Source organism: Myotis daubentonii, chromosome 14 (assembly GCF_963259705.1).
Source record: "Myotis daubentonii chromosome 14, mMyoDau2.1, whole genome shotgun sequence".
Lineage (NCBI taxonomy): Eukaryota > Metazoa > Chordata > Mammalia > Chiroptera > Vespertilionidae > Myotis > Myotis daubentonii.
Genome location: NC_081853.1, coordinates 44,339,321 through 44,359,055, shown reverse-complemented (window position 1 = coordinate 44,359,055; position 19,735 = coordinate 44,339,321). Strand labels below are relative to the sequence as shown.

The window sequence follows — 19,735 nt, the reverse complement described above, 5'->3', positions numbered from 1 at the left end:
AGAGTGCTTGCTAGTAAAATGGCAAATGCAGTCTGAGGCCTGAGATGGGTCTAATTCTTCCCCACAGTGAATGAGACCTCTTTGTCAGAACTGAGACTCACCTGCCCTTTAACAGCATAGACCCAATGCTGCAAACAGGGGGGTGAAGATGACATCTCCCACATCCGTGGGCGTGGTACATTTCCCCGCTCTAAAGCAATGGTGTCATCTCTGCGAAGGAGATAAAACACCTGCCCGATGCCACAGAAGGGGGAAGGACGGTATTGAGCTACATACACAAGGTATGGAATGGCAGATTCTCTTCTCCTGCCTTGTGTCCCATGAATCTTCACCTTGTTTTTGAATGGCTTTATACAAGCAGGCCTAAGAAGCTATTCAGAGATTACTCAAGTGTTTTCAACCAAAGCCAAACTTTATGGAATTCAAGTGTCCTTTTCATCATTTATTAATACAATAAACAGCATTTATTGAGTGCTGCCACATCCAGTGTGTTTATATAATGTACCATCCATGTGATGTCCTTGTGCAGGCTCCTATCACCATAACTATAGCAAGTGTCATTGGCCCCATCTTATATAGGTGGACATTGAGGTGCAGAGAGCTTGTGGCTTGTCCTAGAGTCTCCGAGAAATGGGTGGGGACTGCAGAATTAGAGAATGGTGACAGAGGGTAGCAACTCGGCCTAACAGGGTTATGTGTGACTAGAGATTCCTGGCGTTGACTACGATATGCAGAGTAGATAAGTTGACCACACACACTGTCCCACGTACAGACACCTGAGCGCTCCAGCGATACCTCTGGTGGCACCCAGCTGAGATCTTTGGCAAGTCAACCACTCGTCGGTCTGCCACTGAGGAAGGACACCGTATTGCAGGAAATGGACAGAGACCTTGTTGCTGAGTCAACTTAAGGTGTTTTATTGCAAGGCAGGCAGTTACAGAACGTAGGTCAGAAATACCACAGTTTCCGTAAAAGACAGAGAGGCATGCCTTGTTCCTAATCCCTCCGCAATGGGCAGGCCCCCGGACAGACCCGAGCAACCCTGGTGGCGAGGTCCGCGGATCTCCAGTTTCTGCTTTGCCTTAGAAAAGGGCATTTGGAAACCAGCCACTTACTGTTGGTTAGCTTACATTCAGGGTATTTGAAGCCATTTTTGATGTGTATAATTTCTCCCCCGTTCCAGCTGCAGGATCAGACAGGAATTAAATTTCAACCTATTAGGTTTGTGTTTCTTTGCAGTGTAACATATATATCAAACAGTGTGCAGGCGCCCCTGGTATAATATATGTTTGATTATATTTCAAATCCAAGCGATACCACAATGAGATCGCTTCAGTAGCTAAGCAAATGTGATTCAGGACATTACCTGAATCCAAACTAAAAAAAAAAAAAAAAAAAAAAGCAAGCCAGAAAGAAAATGTATTTTTAATCTAAGGATCAGTACTACACAAATCAAACCACGCAGCCCCATTTACTAGGTAACCTGGGACTGCAATGCAGAAAATCCCCAGTGACAGAATTTGTTCATAAAACAAGGCTAATGTCACCAACAGAATTATACTTTCTAAAGCAATTCTTTTCTTACAATTCCCAGGGCCAAGAGGAGAAAAAGAAAGGACAGGGGGGAAAAAAGAAGAAAGAAAGCCAACCAATGGAAAACATCCAGAACTGTGTGTTATGCAAATGATGGCAAAGCAAAAACAGTCCAATTGGGCACCACAGCTCAGACAGCTCCGTCTGAAGGGCTTGAGTCCCACTCTAGGTGCCTCTTGCTTCCAGCTGCTGTGTTTCTGTCCTGGGGACCAGCAGCATCTTCCTCACTGTCCTTCAGCAGTTCCCCAGGACACCTGAGAAGGTGGTCTGTCCTCTGGCCAAAAACAACAAAAACAATAACAACAATAGAGCCTGTGAAAGGACACACAGGAGAAAGCCCATCAGTCCTGGGCCCAAACCATCTGACAGCTAAAGGTCGATGGAGTCAAGGGCAGAGGAAAGAGTGATGTTTCCTCACCTCCTCCAGGCTTGCTTCTTGCTTCCTGCTGCCTCTCCAGACTGGTGGCTTTATATGTTGCAGCAGCCGGTGGCTTGGAGTCTTTGAGGTCTTGTAGTGAGCTCTTTGGGGTACCCATCACCTTTCAGTCCATGATATGTCTGTTGACAAGAACATAAAATAAATACCCCTGCATCACTGGTCTATGGAATCTTGAGGAGAAAGAGACACGATAGAGCAAGAGAGACGTAGATAGGAGGGGTGGGAGGACGAGAGAGAATAAAATCCAGAAAGGATACTCTACCTGCTACCTTTCCCTGGAAGTCCCCCAGGTGGTCGGATCCTCGTTGGGAGGCTTGAGGTGATTTCTAAGACCGCCCAGAGGTCTCAAAGGTCTGAATGGTCAGGAGGCATCATTCCATTGCCATGTGGGCACCTGAACTCAAAACAGCTCCTTGAGAACCTCAGCCAGCCTTGCCCCAACTCTCCTCAGTGGATCTTGTCACTGAAATACTACATAACAGAGAGCAAAATGCAGTTGAAAATTAGCAGGAGGTCCTCCTTCTTCTTTTGCCCTGGGGTGGTAGCCAAGGGATGGGCAAGGGGCTGGGGTAGGAGGGATATCAACAACCACCTGGTCATCTCTTCAGTGATTCCAATCTTCAACTTCAAACTCTCAACTTCTCACCAAGTGACAAATCTCTAAGAAGATTCCTCCAGGCCCAGGATCCATGTCCTTGGGGGTCAATCTAGCATCGCTTGTTGACTCTAAAGCATCATTCAGATCCTGAAGAAAGTGTGTGTCCCAGGCAGGCTGCCTGGGGCACAAGAGCTCCAGAAATGGAACATGACAGACACCTGGCTCCACCTGAGACCCTTCTTTCCCAAAACTCATGGAAAACCCAGGGCTACCCCTTCGTCCTTTATAGATCCTGACTCCCCAGAACACAGGGTGGGTAGCGCACCAGTGAAGAACACAGACTGAGAATCAGAGACCTAGGAGTGTTACCAAGAGAGACAGAGAGAGAAAGGCATTCAAGAGAACTGATCCTAACAAAGCCAGTTACTAGTGGTGTAACAAAGGGTGGGGGCTGGTGGGAGTGGTCTGTCCTGGGCACACATAATGAAGAGGGCACATTGTCTGTCAAGAATTTAAGAGCAGCCGAAACCGGTTTGGCTCAGTGGATAGAGCGTCGGCCTGCGGACTGAGGGGTCCCGGGTTCGATTCCGGTCAAGGGCATGTACCTGGGTTGCGGGCATATCCCCAGTGGGAGATGTGCAGGAGGCAGCTGATCGATGTTTCTCTCTCATCGATGTTTCTAACTCTCTATCTCTCTCCCTTCCTCTCTGTAAAAAATCAATAAAATATATTTTTAAAAAAAAAGAATTTAAGAGCAATCATAAAACTAAGAGTAAGTCTGCCTTTGACTACGATCATGCACCGGTAAGTGTAAGCAATGTTGGTGACAAAACACTCCTTGCCACCCAGGCAGATCCCCCTCCTTGGCCCATCACTGCAAACTCATGGCATCTTCATTCTGCTCTAACAACTGAGCACACCACCAGGGCTTTGAGTGGGTTTTTAACTTGTCTCTCTCCTCCAAACTTGCCGTACTTAGTGGTACTACGGCTAGGACTGTACACATTATATCCCTCCTGGGCCAGTGGGCTCACTTTGAGGTCCACTGTTGGGGTTGGGGGTGGGCAGGGAGTTTCAACTTGAGATCAGAAGCAGGAGGAGAGGTGACTCACTCCTTATTTGCTTCCTAATCTGTCAGCATGGCCCAGTGATAACCCTTCACCCGGGGAGTAGTAACTGGTTCCAGTAAGAACAATTGATTCCATTTTGCAATTTCTTGATATTCCCGGCATCAGTTTCTTGATGACCCCTTCAGAGACACCAGCACAGCCAGCCACCCGGTATACCCTCCTCAGAGGTCTGGGGTCCCCCTCTGTAAGTATTTACATTTTCATTCTCCTGAGTTTTTCCCTTTGTTCCCCCAGCCTTAAAGCTGTAGCTGCTTCCTGCAATTTACAACTTCTGTACCTCTTGGATTGTCCAATAACGTGGTTAAGAAGTGATGGGAATCAGGACACGCTACCCCCAATACAACACATTGGCACTTCGAATATTTTCAGCTGGGGAGTTTGAGAAAATAGCTGAGGCAGGAAGCTCACTCTGACCTCCTCCCCTGTCACCCTTCTTCCTGGAAACAGGTCATAAGATTCTCTTGGGAGAGATGCCCTCCCTACACCCTGAGAAAAGGAGCATCCTTATCTCCAAAGACAATGGGATGCCAAGAAGAAGCCTAATAGGCCTTGCTAATTTACCAGGTAACTACACTTACCTTGGGCTCCTTAACCTCTCATATTCCTTCAGGACTGCCCACTCTTTATCATACTTCACATAAAAACACACAGGTCTGTTTCTTCAGACCTTCACTTCCTTAGTACGAGGTCTCCATGACACATAAAACTTACATTAACTAACTCTGTATGTTTTTCTCCTGTTAATTTGTTTTTGTCAGTTTGATTTTCAGACCCAGCCTAAGAGGGTTGAGGAAAACTACTTCCTCTCCCACCCAAGCCTCCATACTAATTCCTTCTGTTAAAGCAACTGGTGTAGCTCTGTCTTCTGACAGGATCCTGCTTAAACTCACTCTTTCTGCTTACTCGCTATGGACCAAGTATGTTACTGGGTGCATAAGAATGCATCCGCATGTCCTACATTTTCCCCCAGATAAAAGCGTTCAATAAATTATCAACACACCCTGACATTTCTATTACAGACCTTCTCTGCCCAGCATATAAATACAGGATAGAGACAGAGCACATCCAAGCATATAATAATGATATGGGAGGGAGTGATTAGCCCCTGAGATACAACTTCCGGGAGCTCATCCTTGGGCACATCTACCAGGGCACCTAAAATCAGGTAAAACACATGGATGTTTCCATTAACAAAGATCAACACATGGGAGTCCTTGCAGGAGGCATTTGCTAAAGCCTAGGGTGTAGGCCTTATGAAGCAATACATCAACAACTACCTGTGCCAGATGAACCCGAGCCCTCTGCTGTGCTACAGCCTTTGACTGTCTTAACTCCCCCCCAGATCTCTATAGAAGGCACATACGACACAATATAATACAATACAAAAGGAGACTATATTATCAGATCTACTTTAGAGGTGTGACCACTACCACCCCACCACCACTCTCCCAATGCCGTCACTCTTATTCTTTGTAAATACAGTAGGGGACCTGGGATGCAATCTTCACTGCTTGTTGGTTACCAGCGGCCTCTTCAACCAAGTTGAGTGAAGGAAGGACATGTCTAGTGAATCAGGGGGCATCCTGACTTGGAGCAGCCCTCACCACCTGGATCCTCTCATCTTCAGTCAGCTTCAACTGGTAGCCTAGGCCTTCTTCCCTATGTCATTTGAGCCACATGCTCTCGAGAAACTTGCATAAGAAAGTCAATAGTTTCTGGCTTCAATGCCATCCACTGTTAATTTTGGTCTTCATAGGTAGTGGTTTCTTCATTGCTGGAAACCTCAGTCTCTCTATTTTCCAAGCCATTGCTGTAATCGATACCTCTAAGTGGAGCAGAGGCTGTCAGGGTTGTGCCCTTATCCTCAAGGCCTTTCCAAGTCCCACCTCCAACTGCCATTAATTTCATCTCTTTGCAAGAATTGCATGAAGAGCTTTGCCTGAAACTATGTGATTGGGCAGGCAGGTCCAAGAGCATCTCGGTGTTAACTTGTTCTGAAAGGAGTTCTCAACCACTGGTGGACAGAGTCTGGGAGATAACTGTGAGATGCATGTGCTTAGCTGTTCCCAGAATTTCCCTTTGCTGGCTGCCTTCCTTCCCCCATCTTCCTTTCCCACTCCTCTTACTGGTGTTTCCAATACTTCTCAAATATACTACTTGCTTTCAAATCTTTGTCTCAGGGTCATTCCTTGTAAACACAAGCTTGGGCACTAGAAAACCACTTTTAAAAATATATATTTTTATTGATTTCAGAGAGGAAGGGAGAGGGAGAGAGAGGTATAAACATCAATGATGAGAGAGAATCATTGATTGGCTGCCTCCTGCATGCCCCCCACTGGGGATCAAGCCCACAACCCAGGCATGTGCCCTTGACCAGAATTGAACCCAGGACCCTGCAGTCCATAGGCTGACGCTCTATCCACTGAGCTAAACCAGCTAGGGTGAAAACCACCTTTTTCCAGCTCCAGTCACTTTAGTCTTTTCATAAAAATGCTTCAAATTGATATATATATATTCATTCATTCCCAAGCCAAGTTAATTGGATTTATAAATAATGAATGATATATGTCTGGCTGACATTTGAGTGTTCATGTGTTTTGTTTTGTGCTGGTTCTGTCTAGCCTGTAAGTTGATAAGATGCTCAAAGGCCAGGAGTGCATCACCACCTTCTTCTATTATTTTTCACGATGCATGGCATGATGCTCTGTAGAGTAAATATTCAATCAGGGCTGATAGACAAGGGGCCCTAGAGGGCAGGTCCTTCTGTCCCACAGGCTTGTCAAGGGTGAGAAAGCTCCTAAGAGAATGAAATGGTGATGCTATTTTCAGCCCTTTGAAGGACAAGCTTGGATGCCCAGAATGGAAGCTGGCCCTGAGTCTAGGCACCAAGTCAGGACACCAGAGTCACATGCATGTGCTGAGCCCTCCAGTCACATGCATGTGCTGCATCAGGTGTGTTCTCTGAGCCTGTTTTGCAGTGAGAGTCCAGTCGAAGGCAAACTGAGCCAGATGAGCTAGATCAATGTCAGGTTCATCCTGGAACCTGGCTTTTCTGAAAAAGCCTGGGCCTTTGCTGAAAATCAGAGCCTTCTGATTATTAAGCACTTCAAAACGCATCAAAGAACTGGGTGCTAATATGTGAGGCACTAAAACAGGTAGAGAGGAGGTAGAGAGGAGGCCCTTCCTTGACCCATCTTATACCCCCAAGGCTTTGGAGGGCTAGTAGCAGAGGCAGACAGTGCTGAATGTTAATATCTCCACATCACTCCCACCTTTGCTTTGGGCTCTCTTCCCTCTTCTGGGCCCTGGAGACTTTATGCCCTTTCCACTTGCCTATTTCCCTTCCTAAGTAGAATAAAGGCTGGCTTTTCCGACATTCTAGACCAGTGGTTCTCAACCTTCCTAATGCTGCGACCCTTTAATACAGCTCCTCATGTTGTGGTGACCCCCCAACCATAAAATTATTTTCGTTGCTACTTCATAACTGTAATTTTGCTACTGTTATGAATCGTAATGTAAATATCTGATATGCAGGATATATTTTCATTGTTACAAATTGAACATAATTAAAGCGTAGTGATTAATCACAAAAACAATATGTAATTATATATGTGTTTTCCGATGGTCTTAGGTGACCTCTGTGAAAGGGTCGTTCGACCCCCAAAAGGGTCGCGACCCACAGGTTGAGAACTGCTGTTCTAGACCCAGAATCTTTACTAACTCCTCCCCCAGGATACAAAGATTCTATAGGACCCTCTGAATGAAAGAATGGTAAAAAGACACTCCACATTATCGCATTTTTCTCTAAGCCTTTCACAACTGACAATCCAGGAAAGGTACCGCTTAAATAGATCACTCCACATCCCCAACTCTGCTGATGACAGAGTTCACTGTGACACTCTTTCAGCCAATGGCCACCGGAAGCGCAAGCATCAACACCTCACAGTGACTTTGCCAAGCCCCAGGTGTGCGGGGCAGGCCTGCCCACAGACTGCAGCCGCCCACCAGTGATGGGATTCGAAAAGAACATTTCCAAGGCTTTATCTGAGGAAATCACACCAGCATATGGCTTCATGAAAGCCTTTTGTTCAAGGAAATCTAAATTCTATAGCAGCTTTCTAAAAATAATTCTAATTTGAATAGAAAGTCCAGCCCTCTACAAAGCCCAGACTGCTTTGTTGTTGTTTTTCCCCCCATCACCTGGGAACTTGAAGAAACTACAACAATGACAACAGACAGAGCAATGGGTAATTCATGCAGAAATGAATGGCAAACAGAATAATACTCAGCTGTCATGTGGCCAGGAAGAAGCCAGAATTAAGAAGGGCGTGGAAGGGAAGCATAATGAAGACCAGAGACCTCTAAGCACCAAATACGAAGGCACACACAGCATGCTCTCACCCCCAGCCACACAGAAATGCTTCATCTGACAGCCAGATAAATTCACTTCGGAAATAATCCTTGTGTGACATAAATATATTGAAAATAGACCCAGCCGTGGAAGTTCTAGATAATCCAGTCAATTCAAAACTATGTTGTATTTATGGGAGAAATTCCCTGCTAATTTCTCACAGGTGAGAAACACAATGCCAACGGAATGCTTAATTAACAGTCACCTTCAAAGCTGCAGGCTACTGAGAGAACCATAAAGAGAAATGGGAAACGCATCCCATTATTCTCTGGGTTCTTCACTCTGTGGGTTCTTTGCATGCGTGAACACCATGGCAGCATGAAAATGACATCACCTGTTACCAACACGGAAGACTTGAGCACGTTCTTAAGAGTGAGGTTAAAAGCATTCTATTCTATCCCCAGTTGTGCTCATGTTTACATTGAACACAGCATTGGCTATCTAACCTGCAGCAAGTTATAATATTCATCCTGGCCCCTGGGTTGTCTTATTAATATCTAAAACAGCTAAATATGAAAGGGTGGCTTATTTGAAGTCAATTCTAATTCTGCCCAGTCTCCACTCCTGAGGCAGTTTAACATCTCCCCACCTTAGTTGTATAGCAATTCTTTTCTTCCCACCAAAGTAGCTTTGGTCCCTGACAGTCTGTGTTATAAATCAGGAATGGCCATTTGTTGAGCGGAGTGTTTTTACAATGCCAATGCACAGTACCTCAGCGAAGCCTATAAGCCCCTACTTGAACATTTTTATACGCATGCTTGGTTTTAGCAGCTAGAATATAAACTCGGTGAAGGCTGAAGCTGTTTCTTACACATGTTCCGTTTGTAAGTCTCCTAATGCCAAATAGGATGCTGGAGATGGAGTTCAGGAGATTATAATTGCTACTAAGGTATCTGATGCTCACGGCAACCGAAGACGTCTTGCAGTGCTGTCAATCTTGGATTAGACATCCCCCAGGTTTCCAAGGATGGGTCCACAGAGGTGTCCCTAATGAAGATGGAACCAATGAGTCTCCTGCTAGAGGCCTTCCAGGATTGTCTCATTTACTCCTCTCCCCCACTTTTACCTGTAACCCACTGGTTGAAGATGGAGGTTAAGAATGAGATATTACTGATGCTCATTCTGCAAAGATTCTGCAAATCATCACCAGGGGGAAACAGGCCCTAGGCATCCTCTGTGGTGGGCCAGGCCTGGCACAGAGCAGACCTAGGAGTTTCCAGTCTCCAAAACTTGATCGCTTTTCTCTTGGCCCTTTGCAGACTGCTGCTCACATGAAATGGGGGAGGGGTAGTGAATCTGCCTTTCTTTGGGAATTCTGGGAGTGGAGCTTCTTGACTTCCCTGGAGAAGGCACCCTGAAAATAACATGGAACTCTGCTCATTACTGAGAGGTATAGGTGCCGTATAATGGGAGTTGCCTAGCTAATATAACTTTAGACAACTCTGGGTTTCAAATGCCTCATCTGTAAGATGAGAATACAGATGACTCTTTAACAACAGATTTTTTTTCAATAAGTACTAACACTACTAAAAACGTATTTTCTCTTCCTTGTGATTTTCTTAATAACAAAGTTTGGGGAGAGTCAAAAGTTTTATGCAGATTTTCAACTGCACTGAGGGTTGGCACCTCTAACCCCTGCGTTGTTCAAGGGTCAATGGTACTAAATGTCTTGATTCCATTGAATACCTAGTACTCAGACGTGATGCTTATGCAATTGTTCTAAAGTCCTCTTAGCTGTATGTAGCCCAAGAAGGTTATTAAGGACAGCTCCCAACATGGGTTCAAGTACATTTTGCATCCAAGCCTATACCAGTAAATTTCCAATCTATCAGTCGTTCCAAAGCTGTGACCCAGAGGAACCAAGTTCCCGGGCAGGAAATGAATATAAACAGAATTCACATTTTGTCTGCGTGTGGTCTACCCAGATGCAAACAGATTACTCAACCAGGGCAAACACATGAGGTGCCAGCAGCAAACCCAAATGGTGACAGGACCAATTATGACTCGGCTCACCTCCCTGATTTTAAAATGTCAAGCTGGAGAAGTGTTCTGTCTTTGAAACCCTGCAAAAAAGAAACCGCACCACTAGGACTTTCATTGCATTTGATTTCATGTGGAGGAAGCCAAACAGGATAACCAACTTGCTGTGCTACGCAGCACACCTTTAAATTCCTTGATGTTGGAGAAGTAGAAATTTTTAATTGAATCCAGAAGTCACAAACTCATTTGAACACAAAGGCCCTGGAGGTAACACAGACACAGGAAGGAGGCTGGGTGGGCGCCGTGTGAAACGAGAGAGCACACGATTCAGTTCCTGTGGCCACTTGCCATGGAGAGATGAGAGCCTAGGGGTGGCAGATCTTTCATTTTTCAGAGAAGCTAAAATCTCGATGATCTGTGGGAAGCTTCTTAACATTAATATGTTGGCATCTACAAAAATTTTAAATTACTGTGCATGCAAATGAGGCCAAATTTGGCTTGTAAGTTGCCAAATTCCTAGGTTTCTTCTAAAAAGAAATATAGATCTATGTGGCTCAATGGTTGAGCGGCGATCTATGAACCAGGAAGTCATGGTTGTATCCCCGGTCAGGGCATATGCCCACGTTGCCAGCTCGATCCCCAGCAGGAGGGCGTGCAGGAGGCAGCCAATCAGTGATTTGCTCTCATCATTGATGTTTCTATCTCTCTCTCCCTCTCCCTTCCTCTCTGAAATCAAGAAAAATATATTTTTAAAAAATTATAGATATGGAAAAAGTCCAATTCCAATGGTTTCAGTGTAAATAGGGTGTAGTGGAAGGGTGCCAACTTGGAGTCAGGAGATCTGTATATGTGTCCTGGATCTGTGATGCTCTGAGAGGGAGAAGGCGGGCAAATCATTGCTTTCTGGAGTCCATTTCCTCCTGTCTGAAACGCACCTAGATTGCAGGGCTCTTAGGAGAATTACATTAAAATGAACTAAATACACAAAAAGCACTCAGTGCAATGGCTGGTATATTATACCCAGGCTACACTTTATGTCTCCATTCCCTCAACTGAGATAATAATTTTACCTCAAAGGAGCTGTCCTTTGAACTAAGTGAAATAATACAAACAAGGGGCTTAGCCTGATAGAAAGTAAGTGCTTCGTGTTTGTTGTTGTTATTTGTAACCAAGAAACCTGTTTTTGAATTCTAACTTTTACCAGGGCGGACACAGAGATCCAGGGGGAAAGACAGCATAGTCGAGTCTCTGCTCGTGGGCAGCAAAGCCAGCATCGAGGAGCAGGCTTCCTGATTCCTGACCAGTAAACTTTTCCAGGAAGCCCTAGTTTCTACTCAACCCTTGGCTCAGAAACCGCTCTTTCTCTGGATTTGTTTCACCGACATATTCAAAATCAACCAGTAGGTTGCTGTTCATTTTGTAGTTGCTATTGGTAACTGATAAAATTGATATGGCTATCAACTTATTGATAAAGGGGGAAAGGGCAAAAGGACAAACACTACCAGACTTTCTCTATTATATAAAATTCATAGGATATAGTTTCTACTTTTTAATAAAATCCAAAGAATCAACTAATTTTCTTAAAAAAAAAAAATTCTTACTGTATCAAGTGACCTGCATTTTGATACAGTATATAAAATCAGAGTTGTCTCTTTTTCTTTGACAGTCCTGAAACCAACAGCCTCATCATGATCACACACAGTAGTATGTTTGATGTCTGCAGCAAAAGAATGTTATTCTACTTAATAGACAAACAAAATTTCCCAAGCCATTGTTTGGGTAACCAGGGCGTATGTATATCAACACTCTCAAGGTAGAGCATTCAGGAATCTAACATTATCTTCTATGAAAGCAAAACTGCATAAAATGTTTGGAATTCCAGGCAATAGATAGTATTGTAAAGAATCAACAAAACTGCCTGGATGGTGTGGCTCAGTGGTTGAGCATCAGCCCATGAACCAAGAGGACACTGGTTTGATTCTGGTCAGGACACATGCCTGGCTTGTGCGTTTGATCCCCAGTAGGGGGCGTGCAGGAGGCAGCCTAAAGATGGTTTTTCTCTCTCATCGGTGTTTCTATCTCTCTCACCCTCTTTCTTCCTCTCTCCCTAAAAATCAATAAAACATTAAAAATATTTATTTTAAAAAATAGAATCAACAAAACTGAGTTCTCAAAACATGAAGTTCCCTTTAAATGTAAACCTGAAAATAGGGCCGATTTGTTAAATTTTGTTCATCGCCTGCTTTCTCTCATTTGTGTGCACTCCATTTCTTTTGTTCTCATCTAGTCTTCACATCTTGTCTCCTAGTAGAACCTAATGATCTAAAATCTTCCCTTTTGCCCAGCTGGTGTGGCTCAGTGGTTGAGCATTGATCTATGAACCAGGAGGTAAAATCTTCCCTTCACTCTCAAGTTCACATTCAGACTCATAATCACCAATAGTTGAGATCCATCTATTCAGAAAGTCTATGTTAAGCACACAGTGTCTCCATTTAATAAGGTTCTTGGAAGACTCTGAGAATTGTGGTCCTTCTCTCAGAGTTGCCTCCCTCTGCTTTTCCTCTCACATTCCCAAAGTTCTCATTTGTTTAAAGACTTAATGAATACTAACTGGAAGTCAGGCATTCACTCAACAGGTAGAGATCTTGGGTGGCCATTTTTTATTTTTATCTAGATAGAGCCTGAGCTTTAAAACTGAAGAAATAGTAATAATTATACATTTAAAAATATTTTTATTTATTTCAGAGAGGATGAGAGAAGAAAAGGGTAGAGAGATAGAAACATCAATGATCAGAGAGACTCACTGATTGGCTGCCTCCTACATACTGCCTACTGGAGATTGAGCCTGCAACCCACACATGTGCCTGGACTAGAATCGAACCATGACCTCCTGGTTCATAGGTCGATGCTCAACCATACCGGCTGGGCATAATTGTACATTTTAAAGTCCTCAAGGCTTGCCTCAAATCATCTTCTCTATCTACTTATCCCTTGTTCTGATAGGGTCATTCTCTCCTTGGTTATAGACTCTGCCTCACCAAAATTTATTTCTACTAGTATCAAATATGTATTCATTTACCTCCTTGATTACATTTTAAACCCCTTGAGAGTGTGGCCAAGTACTGTTGGCATGTGGACACATTTCCTCTAGTGGACACCTAGAATGATCTGCACTTAGTAGGTGTCCTCATAATAACTTGTTAAATTGAATTACAACCCAAATTCATATATGGCCATCATGTTAAAACATTTCAACCTTTTTTAAAAAATATATTTTATTGATTGATTTTTTACAGAGAGGAAGGGAGAGAGATAATTAGAAACATCGATGAGAGAGAAACATCGATCAGCTGCCGCCTGCACACCTCCTACTGGGGATGTGACGGCAACCAAGGTACATGCCCTCGACCGGAATCGAACCTGGGACCTTTCAGTCCACAGGCCGACGCTCTATCTACTGAGGCAAACCAGTCAGGGCCATTTCAACCTTTTAAGATTCTTCTGAGTGCTCTCACAGGATAAAGTGAAAAGAATTCATCACTATGCTTGACAAAGTGAAAAGCCCCAATTGGGTCTGCCTGGCCCTTCTACTTTGGTACCCGACTGGAATATGAAGCTGGCTAGAAATCACATCCATCTAGTTTGGCAGATCTATCAGGGTCCTGTTGGAGATATTTACATATGAGCTGGTTAGAGGGGGATTTATGCATTTCCATCATAGGTAATGGAGACAAAAAGGCACCTGTCAAATCACAGGGCCTAGTTTGTCTGCCCAAGGAGGTTATTTAATTAAAGTGATTATTTATATATGTTCTGTGGAGTTTTAAAGACTTCATTCTTCAGATGCCCTTGGAAATCTGACAAGAGACAAAGACTATCCATTTTTTGCAGGTGAAGCAGAGAGGAACTCAATGAAGAACCCAGGTTCCTTGGAGATAGAAGCTCTGTCCCCTCAGCTCAGACAATAGAATGTTTAGGCCACAGATTTCACGATAAAGATTCTTTGGCAAGTTAATGTTCCAAATGAGAATGTAAGAGCTAATTACAATAAGTTTACTGTCACTTTATAGGCATGCCTTTACTAAATGAGGCTATTTGTTTCTCCCTAAACACCGTACAATTCAGACAGTCAGTTGCAAGTTGAGCTGTCGTGACTTAACAATGATTTCATGGGCCAAAACAGATTCTAAACAGCACAGTCATGCTACTTAGGTAAGATGCTTTCCATAAAATGTAACCGTTTATGAAAACAATCACCTTTCTCTATTTTTAGTCAAATAATACACAGAGAAATAGCAAAAGAAATTCAAATACTTACATACAATTACGTGCCATGCTTATAAACCTTATGCTGTTATCAGTCATCACTTAATCTAAGCATGATCAGAAGTACAAATCTGATTAGACCTCATGCTGTCCTAAATTTCTTGGATATGTGTCTGTGTGTGTGTGTGCACGCGTGTGTGTGCTTTGAATGGGGTTCTTTACTCAAAATCATTTATCCAGCATTATGCCTAAACTCCATGTGGCCTTTCTTCATATTTGTTTTCACTTTCTCTAGCATTGCAACTAACAGAAAAATGCATCGCTCCTGTGTTTAGGACAGAATATGACCTCTTTCCCTTTCCAAATTTCCTGGTTCCTCTTCTCTTCACATCTTTTGCAAAAGGGCTACAACAGACAGCCTGCAGATATGGCAAATTTTGTGAACCCTCTTATAGTTGATTTTTAATTTGGGAAAGAGTTTTATAATGATATTAAGGAGTCGCTCAGTGTATTACTCAGAGATTTCATTCCATAACCCTCTATAGCTGACGCCCTGATTAGCTCATGCACATACAGCTCACAGACACTACACTATTTTAAAAGCACTTGGAATTATTTAAATACCAACCTATTCCAGACCTTTTCCTTTAGAAACATGTGAATCAAATATTTTCTTTATACACATGCACCACCCACACAGTATTTAAGTGCCCAAAGGAATTGCACTATATTAGATACTTGGACATTTGCTTTTTCCTAGGAGTTTATAATAAAATAGGCAATACTGACTCAGACAGGCATGTGGGCATTCAGCAAACACTGCCTACATCATTAAATGGTGAAAGGACAGTGAAATGTCTGTCCCATATACTACAGCCCAAGGGCTTTTGGGGTGAGGAACAAATATAGGTTATAAAACTGAAGAAAACAGTCCAGTATCTAGTGACACCATGTCCAATAGACTAATGATGCTGGGAAACGAGTTCTTTGCTCATCAGGCCAAAACAAATAGAACCATGACAACATGGCTTAAGAAATTCAAAAGGGAAATGGCTGAAACAAGGCCAGAAATTATTAAAAAGGGAAATTCTGATAATATCGTCATAAAGACCCAATGAACATAACAGGAATAGATTTTTAAATGATCATACTAACCCACTGGCTGCACAGAGAGCTCTCTAATGAGCTTCTACTTTCAAAGGCTGAGTACAAAGCCAGAAAAACAAATTGTGCAATGGGAAGGACACACACACAGTATCCGGAAGGCTAAAGTGGAGAAAGAACCACAGATGTTTTTAGAAAAAATATAGAGAAGCCTTTTTCTTCTAAGTGTTCTTCTTTTTAGCTCAAGGCAAAAAGGGAAAACAACGGTAGAGAGAGTTCGGCTAACTGTAGTCTCTAGTTCACGTTCATAGCAGGGAAGGAACACAACCAGTTTTCTGTGGTCATTTTCTCTACCAACATGGTTTTCAAAGAAAAAGGGCCCAGTATGGCAAAGAGAAAATATACATCTTTATTTCTTTCCTAGCTGATTAATTAATTATTAAGTAAGTCATGAGTGCCAGAAATTGTGCTAGCCTCGGGAATCTTTGGAGAGTAAAGTAAACATGGTCCCTGCTTTCATGCAACTTGCATTCTAGTGAAGTTAAAACTGAAAGAAAACCTGACTGCGCCCTTAGTACAGCCAACACAGGTCCTCTGAGGTGAGCAATGACGTTATCTATCACTCCTTTGCCAACCTTGGAGTGTTAAAGTTCCATTTTATTAAGGGAGCTATCAGATTTCTTTACAATGTCTAACAGATGATGAGGAGATAGTAATGGAGCATTTGACTGAGTTTGAGACTCCGGAACCCAATAAATCAGATCCTAAAATATGGAAAGGCTTTTTGGGGTAGCCATAGGCCATTTAGTGACTCTCACCCTTTAAAAAATTTTATAAGAATGTCAAAACTACAGAAGTATTAAATGTGTTGTTTTAACAAGTATAAAGAATACAGAGAGAATACAGGACATAGTGTGGGATGACAGTCATGTTGTAATCAAGGTTCTTGTGCACATGTCTGAGTTCAGTGATGTGCTGGAGCATGCCTGTATAATAGTGAGCATCTTTTTCCAACTCTGCATATTAGCAGCTAGAACTTGGTCATGGTGGGAGTATTTACATCATAGAAAATGACAAATGCTACAAATAAGAAGTTTTCTTTCTACCTTTCCTTCCCTACATTCTTTCCTTCTCTCCCTTCCTTCTTTCTTTCTTTCCTTCTTTCTTTAGAGTCTGTGGTTAGACATTAACCAATACATCAATGTCTTAATGTAATATGCTTAATGTCTTGCTGTGACTTCTATAGAACTGTGTTTTCCAATGGGTTCGTTGAGTGTATATATTTTTCAATTTTCAGATGTATTACCAGATCATTTTTGCTTCATATGTAAATCTACACCATAAGCATATATAAGTATATACCAGTAGATCACAGTCCTCATAAGTTATGTGGTGAATGTTATACCTGTTTTTAATTGTAGCCAATCCACAGGGTGGAAAATTTTATTCCAATGATGTTTTAATTTGTGCTACCCACCCAGATGACAAACGAGGTGAGGGATATTTTTATGTTGTTGGCAATTTGCATTCCTTCTTCTATGAATGGCCTGTTCATATAATTTTTCCGATTTTTAATTTAGCTTACTTTTTATATCATTGGGTTTGATCATATTAGTTACATCAACTTTGTTCTGTCATGTGTTACAAATGTCTTTTTCCTAGTCTATATTTTATCTTTAGACTCTATATTTGGTATCCTTTGTCAAACACTTTTTGTTGACCCCTGTGTCTCTTTTTCCTTTGTTACTCCAAATATAACCCAAGTGCTATGGTCTGAATGGTTGTGTCCTCCCTAGATTCATATGTTGAAATCCTAGCCCCAATGTGATGGTATTAGCAGGTGGAGCTTTTGGGAGGTGATTCGGAGTCCTCATAAGTACGGTAAACAACCTTATAAAAGAGCACTCCCTGCTCCTTCTGCTCTGTGAGAATCCAGAAAGAAGTTTGCCACCTGGAAGAGGGCTCTCACCCAACCATGCTGGCACCCTAACCTTGGACTTCCAGCCTACAGAACTGTGAGTCATCGATTCCTGTTGTTTACAAGCCACCCAGTCCATGGTATTTTGTTATAGAAATCCACACAGACTAAGACACCAAGACTTCAAGGAAAGTCACATGGATAAGTAATTAAGAACATCGGCTCTCAAAGGGCTTCAGCTTGAATCCCCACTGTGCCACTCTGAATGCCAGTCTGCTCTCTCCAAGTCTCTATTTTCCCATTTATAAATTGGGTAAAACAAAACAAAACACCAGTATCACATTTATAGAACTTTTTTGTTGAGTAAATATCTAAATATATGTTGTGAACTTCACTGCTCATCATTCTTCTCTATCTTAAAATATCTATTCTGGCTCATTGAGTTATATTAACTTATCAAATATTTTCACAGATATCATGTAAGAAGAGATTACAGTCTGAGGCTTTGCATGATGAATGTTTCTCAGATTGATGAGTGGTATCTCAGATGAGATTCCTGGACACTCCTCCTCTCTGTAGACTCTTAAACATCCCACTGTCTTATAGCTTCAATAGCTGCAGGCAAGTGCTGGTCTGGTTCTTTCTCTACAAAAAAATATATTCTATCTCTCTGGAAGCCTAGAAAAAGTTATGCTTCTCTTTGTCCTTCCCAAATTTCACCAGAAGATAAGATTATACATATATACGTATGTGTACATACACAGCCCCAGCATGTGTGTATGTTGTGTTACATGCAATGTTTTATAGATGTATGTTACATGTGTAACATACCTATATATATGCATGTTACATATAACATATGCGTGTTGTGTGTGTATGTTATATATATGTGCACACCTATGTATTTATAAGTCCAGTGTACACACACCCATGTGTATTCATAAGTGTATTTATGTATATAAGGTGTCCCAAAAATATGTAGACACACACTTTGAATAATTATAAAGGCAGTGTTTATTAAAATTCATTTCATTTTCAAAATTGAGCTATCAGCTTTAAAGTCTATATACATTTTTGGGGACACCCTGTATGTGTAAAGATATGTGTAGATACATGTATGCTATGTACACATACTTTTATATCTTTATGAAACCAGCCTGAAACTTGATAATATTTTTCAAACAGAAATTTCAAGTGTTTCTTTATCTTAAGAAACTTGTTTTTCTTTTATTTAAATTAACATTGCTCCTCCATCTATCCTTTTTTCTTCCTATTTTTTTTTTATTTTCAAAGTGTTTTGGAACTGCCTTCTATGTCTCTTATATTTTCTTTTAATATTTTGAATTTTTACTCTGTGTTGTGAGATAATTATTACACTTGATTTTCTAGGAATCTAATTTGGTCTCAGAAGAGACTATATCCTTTCAAAGTATCTGCTGAGTTTTTTAATTTGCAAAGCTTTTTTATTTTTCTTAATTCTAGAATTTGGGTATTCTAATTGCATCTCCTTAAACAACTGTCTTGCCTCTGGGGTAAAGTTTGCATCTGTCAATTCCATTACTTCTATATCAAGAGAAAAACCTTTTCAAGTCGTTTGCTAGTATTTAGCCATTCACATGTTTCAGACACATAGTAGGACTATACTTCCTGCCCATAAAAAGATAACTGTGACTTGCTTTGCCACTAAACTGTGAGAAAAGTGTTGCATGTAACTTCAGAGCACAAGCTTTAAGAACCAGTGTATGCTGCATAACATTCCTTCTCTCAGTCCCAGCTACCACCATTGTTCCACTTAGTGGCTGTCCCATCACCCTGAGTCTTGTAAAAAGAATGATGGTGCCATGGAAAAGAGCCCTCCAATCAACCTTCACTGAAAAGTAGGGTGGATGAGAGAATTAGTCTTACTTTAAGCCACTTCGTTTAGGGGGTCATTAGTTATTGCAGCAAAGTCTAGTATATACTGACTGATGCAGTCTGCTTAGTCTTCCTCTTGCAGATAAACTGTTGTGAGCTCCTTGAGTGACTTGCAGAGATTAAGCAACTGAAATTTTTCATGCAGTGGAAAACTAGAAGTGAATAGAAAGGGTATTTTTCATACTAATAAACCAGCTATGAATGAGCTGGTTCTTCTCAGATATGAGACTGAATCCTAACTAAATCTCATTTCTTAAACTACAAGAGGCATGTCTCTTGTACATGGCAAGACCAGGAGGCATTCAGCTGACTCACATAGTAACATACTATGCTTACACAGACTCAGCAAGATTGGGGACCCTCAGAAGAGCAAAAACATCAG

The 19,735-nt window shown here is 41.9% G+C and overlaps 1 long non-coding RNA gene across 2 annotated transcripts in view; it reads right to left on the bottom strand.

Moving 5' to 3' along the window:
* Positions 1–906: 906 nt before the first annotated feature.
* Positions 907–19,735, bottom strand: part of LOC132215161 (uncharacterized) — a 155,114-nt gene continuing 136,285 nt past the window's right edge. For both annotated transcript variants that reach the window (XR_009448466.1, XR_009448465.1), the window contains 2 exons: positions 2,295–2,503; positions 907–2,151 (listed from right to left, as the gene is read on the bottom strand). This is a non-coding gene — a long non-coding RNA (uncharacterized LOC132215161). The remainder of the gene's footprint in view (positions 2,152–2,294; positions 2,504–19,735) is intronic.